Genomic DNA, 22523 nt, shown 5'->3' on the forward strand with positions numbered 1-22523 from the left:
TTTAAAATTGTTTTCTCATCACTATGTTTTGCCCATTTTAATTACATGTGTCTTGGTGTGGACCTCCTTGGATTGATTTTGTTGGGACATCCCTGTGCCTCTTGAATCTGGATATCTGTTTCCTTCCCCAGATTAAGAAAGTTTTTCAGCTCATCTTCAAATAAAATTTCTGTTTCCTTCTCTCTCTTAACCTTATGGAATCTTTTTAATGTGAATGTTACTACATTGATGATATCACTGATTTCCCTTGGTCTATTTTAATTTTTTAATATATATATTTTTTCTCTCTCCTGTTCAGCTTAATTGCTTTCCATTACTCTGTCCTTCAGGTCACTGATCTGTTCTTCTGCTTCCTCTAGTTTATGTTTATTCAATCTAGTGTATTTTAAATTTCAATTATTGATTTCTTCATTGTTAATTTTTTTAAGGTTTTATGTCTCTGTTGAGAGTCTCACTGTGATCCTCCATTCTTAAGTCCAGTGAGCATAATTATGACCATTAATTTAAATTTCCTATCAGGCATATTACCTATCTCCATTTCATTTCATTTAGCTCTCTTGCTTTAATTTTGTCCTGCTGTTTCATGAGGGACATACTCCTCTGTCTCTTCATTTTGTCTAACTCTCTGTGTCTGTTTCTGTGCATTAGGAGAGTCAGCTATATCTCCTGCTCTTGAAAGTAGTGGCCTTAGGAAGAAAAGGTCCTACAGTGCAATGTCTCCTGTTCACCAGAACCTGGTGCTTCAGGGATGTGTTGTGTGTGTCCTGCTGTTGTGGTTGAGCTGTATTTTCCTTCAGTCCATTTGTCTGCAGTGGCTTTCTTTACCTGTTGTGGGCAGGTTTTGATCCCTGTGTTGTTAGTGGGCCAGGCTGGGGCTGACCTGGGTTTGAGTTGAGTCAGACCATATGTTTGCCAGAGCTGTGGTGGCACTGGACTGCAGGGTACTTGTCCCATATTTTCCCCTGAGAAGCTTCCATTGGTGAGCGGGGCCTGCAGTCAGAGATCCTGTGGCTGGAGTCAGACTGGTGTGTGTGTGTGGTTATCTTCCTCTTTCCCCTGGGCAAGAGTCCCTTTGGAGTGGTGCTGGCCCTTATGAGGGCTGCTTACCACTGCCAGGTTTGTGGCACCCCTTTGGATGGACTCTTACGAAGGGCATGTTGGAGGAGGTGTGCCAGCAGGAGAATGTAGGGCAGGGTGTAGTATCAGCAAGGTCTGTTCTGGTCCACTGTGGGAGGGGAACTTCACTTACATGGATAAGCTGCTGTAGAGGCCAGGTGGGTTGGAGGAGATGGCTCTGCAGAAGTGCATAGGGGTTGAGGCCCCACTGTTTGCAAGCTAGGTGGAGAGAGTTAACACTGTGCTAGTTCCCATAAATGCCCCTGTCATCTAGGCTAGGGGGCTGGGGGTGGAAATGGCTCCCACCAGCTCTTTTGTTCTTGGAGAAGTCTCCCAAAGATCTCTGCCCTCTAGCACATACTCTGAGATTAGTAAATATCCTTCCTCTGTACCTTGGGGTTTTCAAACTGTTGCTTCTGTGCTGTATCTGAGAGGATCTGTTTGTTGTGCTATGCTTTAAAGGTTGGGACTCAGTTTCCTCTTTTCCTCTGGCTCTCCTAGGGCAGAGTCTGCTAATTTTTCAAGTTCTAGGTGCTAAGACCCACTGATTATAAGAACTTAAGAAGCTAGGCCCCTCTGGTTTTGAAAGCCAACTCTTACAGTAATTCATCTTCCCAGTGCCAATTCCCATTGCCTGAGGTGCCTGGTCTGGGGTTTGGCTCCTCTCCCCTCTTCATGCTCCCAGCATCTGTCCCTTCTGCTTATAGTCCCCTTGGTCGCTTGTCTCCTCACAGTGTCTCTGCCCTTCTTACCCTCTTCAATTTGGCTGCTTCTCTGCATTTAGCTGTGGAGAGTCTTTTCTGCCAATCTTCCGGATGTTTTCTGAGTTATTTATACTGATGTGGGTGGTATCTAGTTGTATCTATGGAACAAGGTGAGCCCAGGGTCCTCCTACTCAGCCATCTTCCCTAGAAGTCCAAACATTTGGCATGTAAATACGCTAAGCACTGTCTATGCAAGGATAGAGTATTCAGAAATCAAGAATGGAAGGAGAAAGGGAACACAATTTTAAATGACAGAGAACTTGAGCAGCATGTAATAAATATAAGAGATCATACCAAAGAGAATGGAGGTTATTCTTTTGATTATGCTGGTCAGATTTTAGTCACATTCAGTGAGAAGGATTTGGAGATTAGTTTCAGGACCAAGGGTTTACACTGAATGGCTCGCAGATAAACCTATACAGTAAAATACTTGATTTAGAGAAGGCTGCAAAAATCATTGACACAAAACGGTATCTATATGACAATATCTACTCTGCTATAATCCAAATTCACTGCCCTCCCCACACTGGGTGGTTTATTAGTCATTTGCAATGAGAGGGAATTTGCAACTTTATCTCCTTTATGAAGCCCTTGGTTTTAGATACCACAGCTGGGTAGGCACTTCTTAATTATTAAGGTCAAAATGCTGTGCTTAGAATGTGCAAAATCAGTGGAGCAAGACTTTTTATAGAATACTGCATTTGTTCATGTGTTTTATAAATAAGTACTATTTTATTCTTTTATATCCCCAAGAATTAAAATGTGGACATTCCAAATAAAACCAGCTTATTTTAAAGATAAAGTAACTAAGCAACACATATAGATATAGGACTAAATTTGAACACAAATAATATAAAGGCAGTTCCTAAAAAATGTCATAAATAACATAAGCTTATAATAAGCCCTATGATGTCTCTTCATGATGACTAACTTACCCAGCACTGTAAGCCTGTAGTTAGAATCTGAGGTCAGAAGGTTACTGGGTAAGTGATTCAAACCTACTTTCTGATCACATTCTGAGCACGTTGTATTTAGTGACAAAGAAATAACTTGGGCATCAAACAGTTATAGGGTTCAACAAAACTGGGATAAGCTGAGCACTTGAACAGTTGACTACACATAGGAATTTGAATAATATTTTATGATGTATTAGTTTCCTAGGGCTGCTATAACAAATTACTGCAAATTGGTGGCTCAAAATAATAGAACATTATCCCCCCATGATTCTGGAGGCCAGCTCTCTGAAATCAAAGTGTTGACAGTGACATGCTACCTATGAAGACTTTTTTCCCCGTTGTTTCTTTCTAGCATTTGGTAGCTCCAGGCAATCCTTGCGATCCTTTCACTTGCAGTTCCACTTTCTGCCCCTGTTGTCACATTGCTTCCTTCCCTGTGTTTGTCTGATTCCCAATATCTCTTTACAAGAACATCAGTCATGAGATGTAGGCTCCACTGAAATCCAATAAGACTTCATCGCAAAGACCCTCTTTCCAAATAATGTCACATTCGCTGCAGTTAGGACTTAAACATATCTTTGGAAGACCTAATTCAACCTACTACAGATGTGTATCTGAGTGAAGTGATAAGACAATTTCTTCAGTTGACAAGATGTTATCAATAGATGAGCAGCGAACTAAAGTTTATCACTGCTCACTCTTTCTGAATGAATGACTAGAAGGGTAAGTTCCTAAATAGTTTCAAAGCAAGGAAAGATGTTGCAGATCAGATTAGGAAGGACAGGCAAAAATGACAATGTGAGAACATACTCTCTTCTTTGTTTTCAGATAATTATTGAAAATTATAACCTGGTACAGATATATACAAAACAGTAAACCTAGGGTCAATTAGCAAAGGAGAGAAAAAAAATCAAGACATCATGTAGTGTGTACTAGTCAGGAATGGGATTATTGTATAAAAATAGTTGAAATTATGAGGATAAAATACTACTCCTTTTAAAAGAAGAAATTGATGAGGACGCAGAGATATTCCAGCAAGAGAGGAGACTATAAATAAGAAATAATGTTCTTACCATATAAGCAATCTGAACTGACACATTTGCCGAGTACATGATCTATGGGTAGAAGGAAATAGACCCATTTCATAGTAGCCTGGTAGACTGAAATGCTGTCACTGTTTGATTTAGTAAAGAATTCAGGAATGTTTTTTAAAAGGTTGTAAATTTCTTACCTGGGTTAGCAGGTGGTTTCATACTCTATCTTAATTAACAATAGAACATTTTAAATAAACTGTAAGGCAGATTATTTCAGAGCTACCCATTAATTTATTGACATATTTAAGTTATACTCTTTATAGTCTTGGTCCATCTGAAGATGGTATTCTGTAGTACCAACATGTATAATGGTAGAATTTTTTTTATAAAGTATCATCTATATGTATTCCATATTCATAGAATAATGGATTCTGTTGATAGAGTTGATATTGCAAAAGTACAGTGAATTGTTAGGAATTTAAAGATTTCATGGGGGGACACCTGGGTGGCTCAGTGGGTTAAGCCTTCGGCTCAGGTCATGATCTCAGGGTCCTGGGATCAAGCCCGGCATGGGGCTCTCTGCTTGGCAGAGCGCCTGCTTCCCTCCCCCTCCACTCTCTCTGCATACTTGTGATCTCTCTCTCTCTCTCTGTCAAATAAATGAATAAAATCTTTAAAAAAATTTCATGGGTAGGTGTCAGATTGGTAGATCCACCATCAAAGGGGTTACTTTAGTTGCTATGATGGTTAAATTTTATTTACCAAATTGATTGGTCTATGGTGCCCAGTTATATGTTCTGCCACTAGTCTTGATGTTGTGAAAGTATTTTGTAGATGTAATTAGCATCTATTACAAGTTGACTTTAAGTAATGGAGATTACCTTCTATAATGTGAGTGGGCCTTATCCAATCTGTTGAAAATCTTATGAGCAATAACTGAGGTTTCCAAGAGGATAAGGAATTCTGCCTCAAGACTATAATATAGAAATCCTGCCTGTGTTTCCAGCCTGCTGGCCTGCCCTACAGATGCTAGATTTTCCAAATATGTCCTCTTAGTCAGGATTCTCCTGAGAAGCACAACTGATACAGTACTTTAGACTACATTTGGGCATTTTCAGCTTTGAAGTTGAGAGGTCATTCTAAATTAATGGTAGTGCTGAAATAATTGCAGCAGCTACTCTGACCCCCATATCTACTGTGGGACAGTGTATGGTATGCTGAAAAGTAGGCAGGAACAAGGTTATTTGAGCACCCTTTTTATAAGTAGCATCAGACTCTTGAAGGCCATTAATCGTCCTATCCTCTTGGCTCAACTGTGTTCTCTAAAGTGAAGCTTAGTACACCCTTGATCTTGAAGAGGTACTTTAATTTAGGACTTTATAATTACAGCAAAAATTGAGAATGATAACCCATATTCTGGATTGGGGTTGGATATAAAATAAACACAAAATACATATTATTTGTATATAAAATAAATATCACATGTATAATAAATTACAAAAATAATATTTTGTGGTTCAAAAACTACCTTCCAAGCATGTAGCACAAAGAACTGATGAAACCCCACCAGGTGGGAACGGTCTCAGTTCTCGTCTTACCCAGCCCATCATTTGCATTGTTCTGGTCCTGTACATGGACTGATCAGTCCTTGGTTTTCATGACCTTTTCATAACATTCATTGTCTACACTGACAATGTTGCTTCCTTATTCATTAAGGTTCTCAGTCTGAATGTAGATAATTCTCAAAGTATCTGGCTGTATTATCTTAAGTATTTACATCAGCTATAGTCTTTTTCTTTCTCTCTTACTATCCTTGTTTGACATTTATTAACTCAGAAATATTTCCTGAATGGCTATACTGGGTAGTGCAAGTGGATGAATAGGATAGATGAGGTCTTTGCACTTGTCACATTCACAATTCTTACATAAATAAAGGGCTTTGCTGGAATGAGGTCATGTTGGCCTTTTTTTTTTTAACTCACAGAAAGCAGTTTTATTTCCAGTATCTTTTTTTAATTAATTATTTGTATTAACATATAATGTATTATTTGCCCCAGGGGTACAGGTCTGTGAATCATCAGGCTTATACATTTCACAGCACTCACCATGTCACATACCTTCCCCAACATCCGTAACCCAATCACCCTCTCCATCCCTCTGCTCCCCACAGCAACCCTCAGTTTGTTTTGTGAGATTAAGAGTCTCTTATGGTTTGTCTCCCTCCTGATCCTATCTTGTTTCATTTTTTTCCTTCCCTAACCCCCAAGCCCCCCACTCTGCCTCTCAAATGTCTAATATCAGGGAGATCATATGATAATTGTCTTTCTCTGATTGACTTACTTCACTCTGCATAATGCCCTCTAGTTTCATCCATGTCATTGCAAATGGCAAGAATTCATTTTTGATGGCTGCATCGTATTCCATTGTGTATATATACCACCTCTTCTTTATCCGTTCATCTGTCGATGGACAGCTAGGTTCCTTCCATAGTTTTGGCTATTGTGGACATTGCTGCTATAAACAGTTGGGTACATATGTCCCTTTGGATCACTACATTTGTATCTTTAGGGTAAATACCCAGTAGTGTGATTGCTGGGTCATAGGGTAGCTCTATTTTCAACTTTTTGAGGAACCTCCATGCTGTTTTCCAGAGTGGCTGTACCAGCTTTCATTCCCACCAACAGTGTAGGAGGGTTCCCCTTTCTCCACATCTTCACCAGCATCTGTCATTTCCTGCCTTGTTAATTTTAGCCATTCTGACTGGTGTGAGGAGGTATCTCATTGTGGTTTTGATTTGTGTTTCTCTAATGCCAAGTGAGGTTGAGCACTTTTTCATGTGTCTGTTGGCCATCTGGATGTCTTCTTTGCAGAAATGTCTGTTCATGCAGAAATCCTCTGCCCCTTTCTTGATGAGATTATTTATTCTTTGGGTGTTGAATTTGGTAAGTTCTTTATAGATTTTGGACACTAGCCCTTTATCTGATATGTCATTTGCAAATATCTTCTCCCATTCTGTCAGTTGTCTTTTGGTTTTATTAACTATTTCCTTTGCTGAGTAAAAGCTTTTGATCTTGATGAAATCCCAATAGTTCATTTTTGCCCTTGCTTCCCTTGCTTTTGGCGATGTTCTTAGAAAGAAGTTGCTGCAGCTGGGGTTGAAGAGGTTGCTGCCTGTGTTCTCCTCAAGGATTTTGATGGATTCCTTCTCACATTGAGGTCCTTCATCCTTTTTTTTTTTTTTTTAGATTTTATTTATTTATTTGACAGACAGAGATCACAAGCAGGCAGAGAGGCAGGCAGAGAGAGAGGAGGAAGCAGGCTCCCTGCTGAGCAGAGAGCCCGATGCGGGGCTCGATCCCAGTACCCTGAGATCATGACCCAAGCTGAAGGCAGCGGCTTAACCCACTGAGCCACCCAGGCGCCCCTCCTTCATCTCTTTTGAGTCTATTTTCATGTATGGTGTAAGGAAATGGTCCAGTTTCATTTTTCTGCATGTGGCTGTCCAATTTTCCCAACACCATCTGTTGAAGAGACTGTCTTTTTTCCATTGGACATTCTTTCCTGCTTTGTTGAAGATTAGTGGACCATAGCGTTGAGGGTCCATTTCTGGGCTCTCTATTCTGTTCCATTGATCTATGTGTCTGTTTTTGTGCCAGTACCATACTGTCTTGATGATGACAGCTTTGTAATAGAGCTTGAATTCTGGAATTGTGATACTACCAACTTTGGCTTTTTTTCAACATTCCTCTGGCTATTCAGGGTCTACTATATCCAGGTAGGCTATTGTTGAAAATAGGAGGAGAGATAAAGCTTCCAGGACAAACAAAAATTAAAAGATTTGTAAACACCAAACCAGCCCTACAGGAAATATTGAAAGGGGTCCTCTAAGCAAAGAGAGAGCCTAAAAGTAACAGACCTGAAAGGAACAGAGACAACATACAGTTAGCATTCACCTTATAGGCAATACAATGACACTAAATTAATATCTCTCAATAGTTACCCTGACTGTAAATGGGCTAAAGGCCCCATTCAAAAGACACAGGGTATCAGAATGGATAAAAAAAATAGACCCATCAATATCCTGTCTACATGAAACTCATTTTAGACCCAAAGACACCTCCAGATTTAAAGTGAAGTGTTGGAATACAATTTACCATGCTAATGGACATCAAAAGAAAGCTGGGGGGGGGGCAACCCTTATATCAGATAAATTAGATTTTAAGCCAAAGACTACAATAAAAGATGAGGAAGGACACTATATCATACTCAAAGGGTCTGTCCAACAAGAAGATCTAACGATTTTAAATATCTATACCCCTAAGAGGGGAACAGCCAAGTATATAAACCACTTAATAATAAAATCAAAGAAACACATCGACAATAACACAATAATAGTAGGGGACTTTAACACTCCCTTCACTGAAATGGACAGATCATCCAAGCAAAAGATCAACAAGGAAATAAAGGCCTTAAATGACACACTGGACCAGATGGACATCACAGATATATTCAGAACATTCCATCCCAAAGCAACAGATTACATATTCTTCTCTAGTGCACATGTTGGCCTTTTTAAAACATGTTGCCTTCTAAATGCCTGAAAATCACTTGAGAAATGGTTTCTCTATGTGCTGTGCCCCTTCTTTGCTTTGTTAGTGGGTTAGGATGGGGAAATAGTCCTCCCTTCCTAAGATAGTTTCTGTGGGACATTAATAAGATTCCTTTTGTTGTTTTGGGATAGGTGGTAGCTTACAGTTTAAATATTTCATACCTACCTGTGTAGAATTCTTCTCCTCTTTTTAGAAAGCAGACTCTTTAGAAGCCTTATAAACCCTGAATTAAAAGGAGCACGGCTTTTAAAAATACTTTGTCTTGGGTTGTCAGTTATATTTTGGCATTTTCCTCTGTGCAGAAACCCAAATCACCAGGTGGAGAAAGAGTAAAGTAGTTCACTGGAATTCTATCTCATAAGGGAAAATAAAATTTCATGTGTAACTACTAGAATATTAAAATTTGCTCTTAAGAAAGGAATATTTGAATTAAAACTCAACTTTGTTTAAAGCAAAATTAGAAAAATTGAAGGTAAAATGGAGAAGTGCCTTCAAAGGGTTTTGTAAGTTTCTAGTTATATTCTCCCAAATTAGGGATGTAAGTGTTTAAAAATAATACTCATATGGTTTATTATTCTCCAGGGATACCCTGGGTGTTGAAGCTATCCTTTAATTGATTAGATAGTGCTGGAAGTAAAAAGCACTGAGAGTGAAAATTCAAGAGTTGCTGAATTTTCCTTGAGGTTTTCCAAGCTGTGCTTAACGCAATGGTTTTAATCACTTATTCTCTTTTCTTTCTACCTTACTGCTGATGTCTACTTTGTGTTGGTACACATTTTTGTTTCTCTAGAGAGAAACTCTGTTTCCAAACAGTATCCTATTTTTATATCTCTGAATTTCTTGTAAAGCCTTTTCTCTCCATTTTCTGTATGAATAATTTCCTTTTTCTTTTTTCACTGCTAAATATCTTGGTTGAAATTTTTATACTCATTCTATCAGTTTTTCACTGTTGACTAATTTATAGCCCTCAGAAACAGGAATTCATTCCCTGGAGCACGACAGAACAACAGTTGATTCCTCATTGCCTCAAATCAAATTTCATCTCTCTCTTAGTACTGTATTAGTTATGTATTGCTGCTTAGCAAATTATTACAAACTTAGTGGCTTAAAACAACCCACATTTATAACTCACCATTTCTGTGTGCCAGGAATTTGGGCACTGTGTAGCTGGATTTCTGGTTCTAGGGTCTTTCACAGGCTGCAATGAAATAACTGGTCAGGGCTGGCATTTCATTTGAAGGTTCAGTGTGGGAAGGCTTTGCATCAGGGATTATATGCTTCCTGGCAGGATTCAGCATCTGGAGGCTGTTGAGCCAAGGAACTTACTCCTTTGCCTGGCTAGTGACCAGGGGCCAATTTCAACTTCTCGCCATGTGGACATCTCAATGGGGTAGTGTGAAGCATGGCAGCTGCTTACTTCATCAGAGCCAGCAAGGGCGAGCTTCAGCCAGCAAATTAGAATTTATAGTCTCTTGTAATCACATCTCTTATAATCTGATCTTGGAAGTGCTATTCCATCACCTTTGCTGTATTGAAGTCTGTTAGGTCAGCCCACACTCGAGGGAAAGCATGAATTCCAGGTGGTGGAGAAAAGTTAAGGCCGACAGAATCTGCCACAAGGACCATTACTCAAATATCTCATTTGAGAGTGATGCCATCATTTTCAAAGTTGTTCTGACTCAAACCTGAGAGTTATTTTGATTCTGGTTTCTCTCTCTGTCGCCCATCTTTCATGTTTCTGTACATTTGCCTTAGTGGAAATAATAGAAGACCAAGTCCTAGTAATTTTATCAATCTTTGGGAAGTCATTTAAGTTGTCTGGATTACAGTTTCTTCCTACATAAAAAGAGGTCTGGTACTAAGTGATCCATAAAATTCTTTTTAGTTTTGACATTTTTAAAATCTCAAGTATGTTAAGTTTTCCTATGTGAGTCTGTCTCTCCTCTTTCTCCACTTCAATCAAACCAGACCACCATTTTCATTTTGCTTTGCCAACTCAGGATTCTTGAGTTACCCACAGTTACCCACAAGATAAAAGCCAAAAAATACCTTGGTCTGCTATCAAAGGCTCTCCCCAGTTTGATCTGAGCTCTGTTCCCAAATTCATCTTGTACTCTACTACTATCAGGACTCTGTAGTTATGGCTAGACTAAGCTATCTGTTCATCATACCTTGATTTTCTTCTCTGTTTTGGTTTACATTGTATTCCTTATTTGGTTGTCTTCCATACTTTTCCTCTGCTTCTGTAATTCCCACTTATTTCTCAGAGCCAGATGAACTGTCTTTCTTTTTAAGAGAGGGGGAGAAAGAGGGGGTATAGGGGGAGAGAGAGAGAGAGAGAGAGAGAGAGAGAGAGAGAGAGAGAGAATTTTAAGAAGACACAATGTCTAGTGTGGAGCCTGACATGGGGCTTGATCTCACAACCCTGAGATCATGACCTGAGCTGAAATCAAGAGTTGGATGCTTAACTGACTGAGCCACCCAGGCACCCCTGAACTGTCGTCCTCTATATAACCTAGATATTAGTACATTGGTCCTTAATTCAGAGGGACTAGGGTTCAAATTCTGGCATTCTACATATAAGCTTTGTTACTTACACTTGGGGTCTCTTTGGGTCTCTTTAAAATATGGATATTCAGGGATGCCTGGGTGGTTCAGTGGGTTAAACCTCCGCCTTCGGCTCAGGTCATGATCTCAGGGTCCTGGGATGAAGCCCTGCATCGGGCTCTCTGATCAGCAGGGAACCTGCTCCCGCACCCCCCCGCCCCCCACCACCCTGCCTGCCTCTCTGCCTACTTGTGATCCCTCTCTCTGTGAAATAAATAAATACAGTCTTAAAAAATATAAAAAATAAAATATGGATATTCATACCTTGCCCATGGGTTATTGTGCAGGTTATGTAAGATAATGTGTGCAGGTGGTTTATGAATCCCTGGTATGTAACAAGGGACACACACAAAAAAACTATTAACCCAGACTTTTTCTAATCTGTGTTAATTTTTCTTAACATTGTAATACTGTGGCATGTTGTTTGTTGCTTACTTAGAACATTTTTTCCCCCTGCCTTTCATGATTAACTATTTTTTCCTCTGCATAAATTTTATTATGCCTAGTTTGTATATTTCTTCAGGCCTACTTTATACCATGTTTCTTTTATTGTCTAGAACCATGCTTTGCAGCACACTGATATCCTTTCTTTTCCCTGAATTTGTCATCCATGTTTATGATGCTGTGACTTTGTAATTTTCTGTCAGTTTTTCATTTCATTCTGAACCTATCAATTTTTAAATTCTTTTCAGCTCAGCCTTGAGCATCTAAATTACTCATTCAACAGATATTTGAGAGCCTACAATATGCAAGACAAAATGCCATGCTCTGAAGGTACATTGATGAGTTAAAATCAATATATTCTCTGACTCATGGAATATGCAGTTTGGTGTGAGAAAATGGATACTTATTATGTGCCTACAGAAATAAAATCACATGGCTTCATGAGAAAACTGACATCAAATCCCACAAAGTTACATGACATAATGAGCAAGTATAATAGGGAAATGTGATAACTGAAGGATCAGTCATCTGGATGACGAAATGATGGAGGGGTATGGTGTGGGAGGGAATATGATGACTAAAATCAGGGGAAAACTGAGTTCTAAAGTTAGGTGAATGAGCTTAGGGGTGCGCCAGGACGGGAGTGAGGAGGTGACATGTGAGATCCACTTTATATTTTTTAACACACACCATCCTCTTGCTTTCATTCTGCTTTCTTTTATTAAAATATTAATAACTGGCATGCAAAAATATTACCTGAAAATAGTTGAGAAGGTACCTATTTTGGAGAAGGTACTCAGGAGAGCAAGCACACAATCTGCTGCCTCTGGCTAGTTAGGAACAACAGGAACTCAAAGACCAGTGTAGCTGGACCTGAGAGAAGGGTGGAACCTTGGGAGTGAATGTACTTGGAGAGGTAAAAGGGACCAGATCACACACAGAATTATATACCAGGTTAAGGAGATTTATTCAATGGGAAACGGCAAGGAAGTTTTCAGCTGGGGAGTTATGGAATCAGATTTGTATTTTGAAGTATATTTTTGGCCGTTATGGGGAGGCAGAGGACTTCCCTGAATCACATGTGTGTTGCTCCATTTTGTGCGAATAAGACGTTGTTAAATAATTAATGTTTATTTTAATCTACCTCACACTGTTTTATAATTCCCCCATTCAACTATATGCTACTTAGTTAGAATTTGATTTCCTATGAGGATCAGAGGCGTCTGAAAATAACAACTTGAAACAAATAGAGGTTTGTTTTTCTCTCACATAAAGGAATCTGGAGGTAGGCATTTCAGGATTAGTATGAAAGCTTAAGAGTGATCAAGGTACAGTGGTCTTCTTTCTTGCTGTTCTACCAGCTTAGTATACATTGCCTCATGGCCTCAGAGGACCACTTGAATTCCAGACGTTACATTGGTTTCCAGTGAGCAAGAAGGAGAAGAAAATCATGAAGAGCATGTCTTCTCCCATTAAGGACACTTCCTGGAAGTTACACAAGATGTTTCCATGGTCTGGAACTTCATTACATACCAACACACAGAAAATGGATGCTGGGTTATGTAGTCAATATTCTGTGGGGCCATGTGCTTAGCTAAAAGTGGAAGATGCTATTCCTATGAAAAAGAGGAACATGAATGCTGGGGACAAATTTGGTCAAACTTTGTTCCTTCTTAGAAAGGCAGCCCTGAATCCAATTAAATTATTAATTCCATTTCAAAGTCCAGGATCTTTGGGAGATAGGCAAACCTTTCCATCAGGTCTAGATATGACTCCTCTGTTTGGGAGATTGATAAACTAAAAGATAAGTTGTCTGCCAGAAAGCTACCTAACAGAAAGCTACCTAACATAAAGTCGTAGAGAAGGAACAGTCTATTTTCAATAAAAATCTGACGCAAAAATGGGGAGAATGGGAAACATCTATTAGACACTGGACCCTAGAAATTCTGAATCCCCTATAGCAGGAAGAGTATGGGCTAAGTTCCTTGATTAATCACCTGGATATCTAGTTCTTTGGGAGGACCTCCCTTAGCCATTATCCTCTCTAGTTCTGGCTTTGCTTCTGGAAAGTTTTTTCAAATTCATTTTTTTCCAAGGATACCTCTAAGGGCAGTGGATAGTAAACGCTTCTTGAAGGCTTTGGAACTTTTGTACATCACTTAATATTTCTGCTGTTTTGGGGGGATTGTATTTTGAAGGTCAGTTACAGATTTGTATTTTCCAAAGAAGGCTGTAACAATATCTCCCATCTCACCAGTTCTTACAATGTGACCTGGCTATTTTCCCATCAAGAAGTAGAGCCCATGTCCCCTCTACTTGAAACTTGGACAGTTTTGACTGCCGCAACCAATAGAGTATGGCAGAATGGCACCATGTGACTTCTAAGGCTAGGTCATAGAAGGTGATCAAGCTTCTACGTGACTCTTTAGGGTGCTTACTCATTGGAAAATTATTATGAGGAGATCCACACCACAAGGAGAAGTCAGGCATAGTATTCTGGGTGACATACTTAGTTGAGGTCATGGAAAATTGCCAACATCAGTCACCAGACATGTGAAAGAGGAAGCTGTTAAAACAGCTTTTGTACATTTCCAGGTTCAAAAACCAAGTGGCTTGCTTTGCAAAGTAAATAAATTTTAGCTGGATCAAGAATTTTGCCCAAAAGCTGTGCTATCATGTAACAAGGGTCACTAGGTTTATTCTGCAATAACTAGATCCTTGTCACTAGATGCCTATCGCAGACACTAAGTCATCACCTAGTTTTTTTATTTTTATTATTATTATTTTTTAAGTTTTATCATTTGCAGCACCCACCTCCAGGTATATAAATTCTGAATCACACTGGATTAAGTTCTGCTATAGGTAATAGATAAATCAAAGTAATTGTAGCTTACATAAGGTAGAAGCATATTTTTATCCAACATGGAATACTCCAGAGGTAGGTAACCCAATGTTGGTATGGCAGGTACCTGTTTATCTAGATCCAGGTCTTTTTATCTTGTTGCTCCAACAGTTTTAACTTGCTGCCTCATGATCTAAGATAGCTGCTTGAGCTATAGTAATTGTGATCACTTTGGAGCCAGTCATAAGGAAAGAGGGAGCAAAGAAGAACATGCCTACTTCATTTAAAAGTAAGTATTAGAAGTTGCACACACGAAACTTCCACTTATATCCCATTTTCCAGTAGACACCTGACTGCACTTAAATGGGAGGGAAAATGGGAAATGTCTTTATTATGGGTGGTCATGTGCCCACTGAAGCCCTTAGTTTCATCCTTTTAAAAAATCACTTAGCTCTGTTTTATGTTACATAGTTTTCTCATAAATTTAAGCTTTTAAATGAACTGTGCTGTGTGAAGAAAACATGACAGGACTTAATCAGAAAGGAGGTATTGAGGGATGATAAAGCCAGGGAAAATCAAGCCTTGCATGTGTCCTTCAGATCTGGACTCCTAGGACTTCACTCAACCCCTGGTAACTACATCCCCCGTACTGACCCTCATTAACCATTCTCACAGAAAGCACTGGTCTTCCCAGAAGGATTTATTATTTGAGTTTTGGAGAAGCAATTAAGAGTTCATAGTAAGATTTGAATTTGATAAGAACCCCAGTGGCCTATTCTGTATTTCAGCTCAGTAACCTGACCAAGGGTTCCCCTCCCCACCCCGACCCAGTTTAACAAACTTTGTCAAACTTGACACTAGAAGAATAATCTGTGTTTGCTCAAATGAAAACTTTTTGTTGATCAACAGTAAGCTTATAGGAGATGATGATTTTTCTCTTATTATATCTAACAGGAAGATTAATGAGGTATTCAGGTGATAAAAAAGTCACCAAAATCATTCATTCACAAATGTTAACTGAGAACCTACGTAATAGACACAGCACCAGTACTGGGGATAGGGTGATACGCAAAAACCCTTGCAGTCTTTACTGTGGTAGGCTGAATAATGACCTGCAAAGAGAGCTAGTCCTCAGCCGTGGAGCCTGGGACTGTGTTACCTTACAAGCCCCATCTGATGCGGTTAAGGAGCTGGAGCTATTGCGATGATGCTGAACCTGTCTGGGTGGGATCTGAAGACATTCACAAGTGTCCTTACAAGGGGAAAGCAGAGGGGGCTTGAGAGAAGGAGGAGGAGGCAGTGGGATGGGGGAAGCAGGTGTAGGAAAGATGATGTGATGATGCACAGCTATGATCCAAAGAGGGAGGACAGCCTCCAGAAAGGGAAAAAGCCATGAGAACTATTCTTCCCAGAACCTCTAGAGGGAGTACGTCCCTAGCAACACCTTGATGATGGCCCAGTGAAACTCATGGCTGTCTTCTGATCTCCTTCCTGACGGACTGTGGGAAAATAAATTTCTGTTGTCAACCACCTTGTTTGTGGTACTTTGTGACAGCCACAAGAAAAAAATACATTGCCTCCACAGAGTTTATCCTCTAGTGTGTTAAAAGGCAGTTAGATTGAAATATGAAATGATACATAATCAGAAACCTGAAGAAGCAATGCAGGATAGTTTGGGTAAGACAGTGGGAATGGGAAACCAGATAGCTGGAAACACCGGGTTTTAAAAAGTCTCATTCAGGTGGAGAAAGCTTTAATGGAGGTGAGGGAGGAGTGGGAATGTTGTGGCAAGAAATGAGGCTGAATGAACCATTAAGCAAGTGCTAGGTGATGATGAAGGTACAAGTGGTGCTAAGGAGTGTAGGCTTCATTCTTATAGTCTGGGGAGCCATTTAAGAGTTTTGAGTATAGTTGAAGCATAATTAGATCTGGATTTTAGAAAAACTTCTCAGGATGTAAGGTTTGTTAATGACAGTTCCTAAGTACTCATCACTCTTTTCAGGACCTTTTCTTAGACTTCATGGATTTACATATATTTAGACATTTTGTATTATTATTTTGTTTCTTTTCCTAAAAATCACCTTTTAGGGGTGGTTTTTAGGGGTTTTAGGGGTGACTGGATGGTTCTGTTGGTTGAGCATCTGGCTTCAGCTCAGGTCATGAAATCGGGATCCTGGGATTGTGCCCTCTGTCATGTAATGTGCTCAGGTGGGAATCAGCTTCTCCCTCTAACCTTCCCCTCACTAGTGTTCTCTCTGTCCCTCTCCTCTCTCTCTCTCCCAAATAAATAAATAAAGTCTTAAAATAAAAAGATTCTCTTGGTTTCATATATTGATACTTACGCAGTTCTCCCTCCTCTTCCTGAACCCTAGACACATACGTCTATTCAACATTTCCACTTGGATAGTAATGTTTTTCAAATTTAACATTCCAAAACTGATCTCCAGATCATAGACCTGTTTCCATAGACCTGTTCTGCACCTCAATAAATGAAAACTCCTTTTTTAAAACTCAAGATGTTATTTTTTTTATAGCAGATTGAGGTTTTCAATAAGATTGAGAGGAAGGTATAGAGATTCCCGTATACCCCCTACCCCATTACATGCAGAGCATCCCCTATTACCCGAATTACACATTTTTTACTAAGAATAAACTTACAGTGACATGTGAAAATAATCTGTAAGATTTTACTCTTAGTGCTATAATTTCAGTAGTTTTAGACAAATGCATATTAGCATATATCCATCATTATAACATCACAGAATATTTTAATTTCCCTAAAAATTCTCTGTTCTGCATTTTCATCTCTTCTTCCCTCTCCTCTGCCCCTTCCCCAACACCCACTGATCTTTTTACTGTTTTTATAGTTTTGCCTTAGCTAGAATGTCATACAGTTGGAATTCTACAGTGTCTAACCTTTCAGATGGGCTTCTTTAACTTGGTAATATACTTTGACGGTTTCTCCATATCTTTTCACAGCTTGATTGTTCATTTCTTTTTAGCACTGAATAATATTCTATTGTCTTGATGTATCACAGTTTACTTATCCATTCACCTACCGGAAGACATCTTGGTTGCTTCCAAGTTTTGGCAATTATGAATAGGCTGTTATAAATATCTATGTACAGATTTTTTTGTGGGGAAAACAAGTTTTTTAAAAAATTTTATTTAAAGATTTTGTTTATTTATTTGAGGGGGGGGAGCATGAGCAGGGGAAGGGCCAGAGGGAGATGCAGAATCCTTGTTGAACAGGGAGACCGATGTGGGGCTTTATCCCAGGACTTTGGGATTATGACCTGAGCCAAAGGTAGATGCTTAACCAACTGAGACATCCAGGTTCCCCTGGAAATAAATTTTTAATGCCTTGGACAAAATACCAAAAAGCACAATTGCTGGATTAAATGATAAGAGCATGTTAAGTTTTGTAAACAATCACTAAACTGTCTTCCAAAGTAGCTGTACCATTTTGCATTCCCACCAGCCATTTATGAAAGTTCCTATTGTTCTACATCCTCATCAGCATTTGGTGGTGTCCGTGTTCTGGATTTTAGCCATTGTAACAGGTGTGTAGTGGTATTGAAATTCCCTGATGACATATTATGTTGAACATGTTTTCAAATGCTTGTCTGCTATCTGTATGTTTTCTCTGGTGAGGTATCTGTTAGGGTCTTTGGCTCATTTTTTAATTGGTTTGTTTGTTTCCTTATTGTTGAATGTTAAGAGTTCTTTGTATATTTTGAATAACAGCCCTTTATCAGATGTGTTTTATGAAAATATTTACTCCCAGTCTGTAGCTTGACTTCTGTTTGTTTTAATATTGTCTTTCACAGAGCAGAAGTTTTTCATTTTACTAAAAGCCCAGTTAATAAATCATTTCTTTGATGGATCACATCACTGGTGTTGTATCTAAAAGATCATCACCATACCAGAGGTCATCTAGATTTTCTCCAATGTTATCTTCTAGGAGTTTTGTACTTCTGATGTTTACACTTGGACCTGTGCTCCATTTTGAGTTATTTTTGTGATAGGTTTAAGGTGTGTGTCTAGATTCATGTTTTTGCATGTGAGCCTTGCACCATTTGCTGAAGAGAGTGTCTTTGTTCTATTATATTGCCTTTCCTCCTTTGCCAAAGGTCACTTGACTACATTGATAGGGGCCTATTTCTGGGCTCTCTGAACTGCTGTGATGATTTGTCTATTTTTTAATCAATACCATACTTTTTAGATTACTGTAGTTTTATGTAGTAAGTCTTGAGTTGGACATCATCAATTCTCTAGCTTTGCTGTGTTTCACCAGGTGACTCTTGTTTTAATTGTTGAAGTCAGACACCTTGGAGTTGCCCTTCACTCTTGTCTCTATCTTATCCCCTATATCCAATCTAATAGAAAATTTTGAATAGGAAACATTCAGAATCTGATCATTTAATGTCCTCTACCCTGCTATTCCCATGGTCCAAGCCATCATTACTTCTGAGCTGTATTATTACAGCTGCTGCTGAATTCAATAGCCTCCCTGATTCTACCCTGCCTCCTTATGGCTTCTTCTCAGAGCAAATAAACGGAATGATTTTATTAAGATTTAAATCATGTCTCTCTTTCCCGTACTACTTCCACTGGATCCTTCTCATGTAGAGCAGAAGCCAGTGTCCTCTAAGGCTTCCCTGGATCTACTCCCCACACCCTACACGGAGATGTAACTTCATCCTTGACTGTGTTCCCTATTACCCATTCTGCTTCAGTAACAATGGTCCCTTGCTGTTAATTAGAAATGTCCTGCATACTTTTACCCCAGAGTCCTGTGGTTTCTTTCTCTGTAATCATCTCCGGGATATTCACAATGCTGGCTTCCTCAGGCCCTTCAAGTCTTTATTCAAACATCATCTTCTGAGTAAGGCCTGTTATATATATTTAAAAAAAAATTTTTTTTTATTTTATTTTTTCAGTGTTCCAAGATTCATTGTCCATGCACCACACCCAGTGCTCCATGCAATATGTGCTCCTCTTACTACCTACCACCAGGCTCACCCATCTTCCCACTCCTCTCCCTTCCAAAACCCTCAGTTTTTTTCTGAGTCCACAGTCTCTCATGGTTTGCTTCCCCCTCCAATTTCTCCCAACTCTCTTCTCCTCTCCATCTCCCAATGTCCTCCATATTATTCCTTGTGCTCCATAAGTAAGTGAAACCATATGATAATGGACTTTCTCTGCTTAACTTATTTCACTCAGCATAATCTCCTCCAGTCCGATCTATGTTGATACAAAAGTTGGGTATTCATCCTTTATGATGGAGGCATAATACTCCATTGCATATCTGGACCATATCTTTTTTATCCATTCGTCTGTTGAAGGGCATCTTGGCTCTTTCCACAGTTTGGTGATTGTGGCCTTTGCTGGTATGAACATTGGGGTGCAGATGGCCCTTCGTTTTACTACATCTGTATCTTTGGGGTAAATACCCAGTAGTGCAATTGCAGGGTCATAGGGCAGCTCTATTTTTCATTTCTTAAGGAATCTCCATACTGTTTTCCAAAGTGGCTGCACTAACTTGCATTCCCACCATCACTGTAAGAGGGTTCCCCTTTCTCCACATCTCTCCAACACTTGTTGTTTACTGTCTTGTTGATTTTGGCCATTCTAACTGGTGTAAGGTGGTATCTGAATGTGGTTTTAATTTGAATCTTCCTGATGGCTAATGATGATGAACATTTTTCCTGTATCTGTTAGCCATTTGTATGTCTTCTTTGGAGAAGTATCTGTTCATGTCTTCTGCCCATTTTTTGACATGATTATCTGTTTTTTGTTTTTGTTTTTTTGATTTATTTTTTTATTTTTTAAAAGATTTTATTTATTTGACAGAGAGACCACAAGTAGGCAGAGAGGCAGGCAGAGAGAGAAAAGGGGAAGCAGGCTCCCTGCTGAGCAGAGAGCCCAATGCGGGGCTCGATCCCAGGACCTTGGGATCATGACCTGAGCCAAAGGCAGAGGCTTTAACGCACTGAGCCACCCAGGCACCCTGATTATCTGTTTTTTGAATGTTGAGTTTGAGAAGTTCTGTATAGATCTTAGATATCAGCCCTTTGTCTGTAGTGTCACTTGTGAATACCTTCTCCCATTCCGTGGGTTGCCTCTTTGTTTTGTTGACTATTTCCTTTGCTGTGCAGGAGCTTTTTATCTTGATGAAGTCCCAAAAGTTCATTTTTGCTTTAGTTTCCTTTGCCTTTGGAGACATGTCTTGAAAGAGTTGCTGTGGCTAATGTCGAAGACGTTACTGCCTATGTAGTAATCCTCTAGGATTTTCATAGATTCCTGCCTCATGTTGAGGTCTTTTATCCGTTTTGAGTTTATCTTTGTGTATGGTATAAGAGAATGGTAAAGTTTCATTCTTTTACATATATATATATCTGTTCAAATTTCCCAGCACCACTTATTGAAGAGACTGTTTTTCCTACTGGATATTTTTTCCTGCTTTGTTGAAGATTATTTGACCATAGAGTTGAGGGTCCATATCTGGGTTCCCTACTCTGTTCCACTGATCTATGTGTCTGTTTTTGTGCCAGTACCATGCTGTCTTGGTGATCACAGCTTTGTAATAAAGCTTGAAATCAGTGAGGCCGCTTCTAACCATTGTATTTAAAATTGCAAACTCCCCCAAATTTGCCCCAGTCTACCTCTCTATATCCTTATTGCTCTTTTATTTTCTCCATAGGATATATTATACTTCAATACTGTATAATTTCTTTATTATTTAAACATAATTTCTTTCTCCATGGAAATTAAATGAGGGAAGAAATTTTGTGTTTTGTTCATTATTTTATTCCTTATGCCTACAATACCTCCTGGCACATAGTATCTACTTAAGAAATACCCCTTGAATTAGTGAGTGAGGGAATGCTGTGTTGATGGGTTTCATTTGGAGACTTTTCTGTATTTCCCACTCAAGATTGGAAGCTCACTGGACATTCGCAACATGCTTTTGGGAACCATTTAGGTCTGCTGTCCCATTCCATTTTATTTTATTTTTTTAAGATTTTATTTATTTATTTGACAGAGTGATCACAAGTAGGCAGAGGCAGGCAGAGAGAGAGGGGAAGCAGGCTCCCCAATAAGCAGAGAACCTGACATGGGGCTTGATCCCAGGACCCGGAGATCATGACCTGAGCTGAAGGCAGAGACTTAACCCACTGAGCCACCCAGGCGCACCGCCCCCCACCCCCATTCCATTTTAGACAGAAGAAAGTTGAGACACTAAAAGGCGAATAAGCAGTGGACATCAGTACCTGTAAACATATCCCGAGAGAATAAACTTAGACCTGTTTAAAATTGTCTTTACCCCATATCCTAGAACATCTTACCAGGTTTGCTGTGCACGATAAGATATTCATCCTCTCATCCATCAGAAAGCTGAGATGAATGGAAACACTCAGGAAGCTGTCTCTGGAGGGCACAGTCTGGTTTAGGGCTTCTCAGAGGGTGGCCAGGAGCAGACGTTCTGCCAGCACTTTCCCCACATCTGCTGAGGATCAGGAAGGACTTCAAGTACACATTTGGTCTGGGTGCTTTACTGGGGCATGCCTGCCCTTTTGGTATCTCTTCCAGGAGCCTGCTACAGAGTGTCCTGTGGCCCGTTATGCAGATGAAGTCCACACACTCCCAGATGATCTCATACTGTAGATGCACAGGCCATGGGTACAGGTAAACATGATGCCTGTTAGGGTTAGGGATGGCACTGGGAGCCTGAGCAGGGGTTCCTTGTGGCTATACCTCCAGACAGGAATCCAGGAACTTTCTTGTCATGTACCACATACTTCTGCTTGTTTTCCCCGGATGGATCTTATCAGTTGTGTCCAAACTAATTACAGTGTACTGTTTTACTAATACCTGTGTTCTACAGTTCAAACCTTCATCATTATTTTGAAATAGTTGATATGAAAGGTTCAACCGAATCTTAAATTTCTTCATGTTGTTACAAGAAATTGCACAGTTAGCTTTGTCATGGGAAGAGCTCTTAAATTCCTTAAATATACTGTCAACTGTTTACAGTTTTGAATGGCTGCATAAAAGGATTCACATTTTAAAAAATCATCTACTAGTAAAATTGTCTACGTATGAAACAATCATCAACTAATAAAGTTTCTCACTGATGGTACCCA

The sequence above is a fragment of the Lontra canadensis genome, unplaced genomic scaffold (genome assembly GCF_010015895.1).
Source record: "Lontra canadensis isolate GAN:19392208 unplaced genomic scaffold, GSC_riverotter_1.0 scaffold61, whole genome shotgun sequence".
Lineage (NCBI taxonomy): Eukaryota > Metazoa > Chordata > Mammalia > Carnivora > Mustelidae > Lontra > Lontra canadensis.